Genomic DNA, 2,956 nt, shown 5'->3' on the forward strand with positions numbered 1-2,956 from the left:
GGGGGGGGGGGGGGCTGGGAAAAAGGAGAGAAAGAGAGTTGGCGTCCACGCGGCGCTTTAGTCCATGCACGACTCGGGTGTCTCTGTCCAACGTGCTGAAAGCATCACCCAGCCAGGGACATGGGGGGGGGGGGGGGGGGGTCTAGACTTTTGTTTGAGTGCCCACTTTTTTTAAGGAAACAACTCTGTCCCGCTGCTCACGTGCGTTTTAAAGCAGTCGTGTTAGGATTTGATCTCACATGGGTCACACATTTCTTCCAGATTAAAGCAAATAAACAAATAAACAAATAAACAAAGGCCGGCTTCATTTGTAAAAAAAAGACTAACGCGGGGGTGGGGGGGTGGGGGGTGGGGTCCCGCTTTGGTTTTCCTGAAGTGTCACATGTTGCTTTATTAAAAAACAACATACATGAATAAAACATAAAGCCCCTCCAACATGCATCACATCCACGCATTGCGCGCGACATTCAACGCAATATTCCCTTCCCGTGCTCAGTGAACGTGCACATCCAGAGCAGAGAAATGTCGCACAGTGTGTGCAGGTCTCCATCCAAGCAGCCTGATGTGCTGCTACTCACCATGTTGTGTCCTGGAGGTCCAAGTGTCCTAATGTCCCTCAGTCCAACAGATGTTGGCAGATGTTTGGACTCATCATATGAACTTGTGCTGCTCAGGAACACTGAATCCAACAACCCCCGTTTCTTCTGGCGAGATCGGCTTCAAAGTGCGTGCGAGGCAGCACCTCGGCGGCTCCACAGTTGAAGACAAACAAACAGGGCTCGTCAGGAGATCTTCTACACGTGTACGTAACACACGCGCCCGGACAACGCCATTAGGGCTCTTACGTGATTGAAATGAGCGACGGCAAGTCGCAAGTTTTATGTCAGTCCTTGTGTTCCGGGGGCTCGTGCGCTGACTCAGATCCTCAAATCCGCATCAAGGAGAGAACTTATTCAGGTGTTGGTGAAAAGCTGGAGATCTGGCGCACGGGCCCATTACGCACAACTGCTCATTTAGATTTGGAAGAAGAGCGCACAGCAGGTGCTTCATGAGACTCCCTGCAAGTTCTCCTGGATCTTGTTGCTGCTCAAAAACAAACAACAACAACAACAACAACAACCTTCTCCGTTCTCTCTCATATACTTACACTGTGGATTTCTGCTTTGGAACAAAGAAAAGAAAAAAGTCCCAGCAAAGAACAAGAAGAGCCCGAACGGAACGAGTTTAAAGTCAGTGTGAGTTTTCAGTCAAATCATCCGCTGCTCCAACGCGCACGCTCTGATGCGTGTGCGTGACAACAAGCCCCACATGGACTTAGTTACATGAGTAATATTCGCTTGACTCTTTGTCAGCATCCCAAACTTTTTACAGTGCGTGTAAGACAAGTGTCATTCTTGTGATATAAATGATATTTGTGTTTGGTTGAAGGAAACCACGCAGCACGGATGGTGCGTTACTGGAACCCGTGCGTGTTGCTCTGCAAGGAGACAAGACACCGACGTGATGAATGTGTGGACTTGTCTCACAGATCATCAAAGTGCTCTCCTCTCAGACCTGTCACTTTGGCACCACTTGGCTGACTTGTGAAGACTGAAGCTGATTGCTTGGTTTCTTATCACCATGGAGACAAACATGCACATTTCTCTATAGTCACTGTGTCATTGTGTTGTAACCACGTTCAAAACTTCCATCTCGGTGAATATAATTAGACCTAATGTGGTGTGAAAATAACATCACCTTCATGTCAGTTTGTGTCAATACATTTCTTCTTGAAAGACACAAGATGGCACGATGAGATAAAATTAGCATCATTTTTATGATTTGATCATCATCACTTTCCTGCTGGCAACAAGTGCTGGACATGAGAGCTTGAATGGAAGAGGTGGGGTGTGGGCGGGGGTCTGCAGGCTCCTAATTCAAGGCAGCAGTATGTAAAGAGAGGTGGAGCACGGTCCAGCCATCAGGGTGCACGTTTCTCCTTCCATCATCCCACTCTCAGGCCTTTTGCTTTTCTGACGTGGGAACTGCTCTTGTGATGCTGTTAACACTTCCTCTGCAGACTTTGTTACTAACTCGTGCTCTTCTCCAACCCTCCCCTGCACTCTTTACCATAATGATCATGTCTGAGTACAAGGTCACTGGTCAATCACATTGTTCCCCTTAATGCCCACCCCACTCCACCCACTCTCCCAGCATGGATTGAATATGCACACTGCATTTTACAACAGATATTTAGTCTCTTTGCAGCTTTTTCTTGGAACTTCTGGGTATTTGAGAGTTTTATTACAAGCCCAAGTCTGAAAAAGTCAGAACATGGTGTCAAATGTGAGAGAAAACAACACAATCTCACAAACTATATTTCATTCACAGGGGAAGATGGTAAACATGGAAAAGGCTGAAACCAAAAAAATATATTTATATATTTAAAAATTGATGGCAGCAAAGTATGTGTAATAGGATGGAACAGGAGCAACATTGGGTGGTACCAAAAAGAAACAGCTGGACGAGCATTTTGCAATACATACATACATACATACATACATACATACATACATACATACATACATACATACATACATACATACACACACACATACAGACACACATACATCCATACATACATACATACATACATACATACATACATACATACATACATACATACATACACACACACACATACATACATACATACATACACACATACATACATACATACATACATACATACATACATACATACATACATACATACATACATACATACATACATACATACATACATACATACATACATACATACATACATACATACATACATACATACATACATCCATACATACATACATACATACGTACGTACATACATATATATATATACATACATACATACATACAAACATACATACCTACCTACATATATATATATATATATATATATATATATATATATATA

The sequence above is a fragment of the Nematolebias whitei genome, chromosome 2, assembly GCF_014905685.2.
Source record: "Nematolebias whitei isolate Nwh7 chromosome 2, NemWhi1, whole genome shotgun sequence".
In the NCBI taxonomy this organism is placed as follows: Eukaryota; Metazoa; Chordata; class Actinopteri; order Cyprinodontiformes; family Rivulidae; genus Nematolebias; species Nematolebias whitei.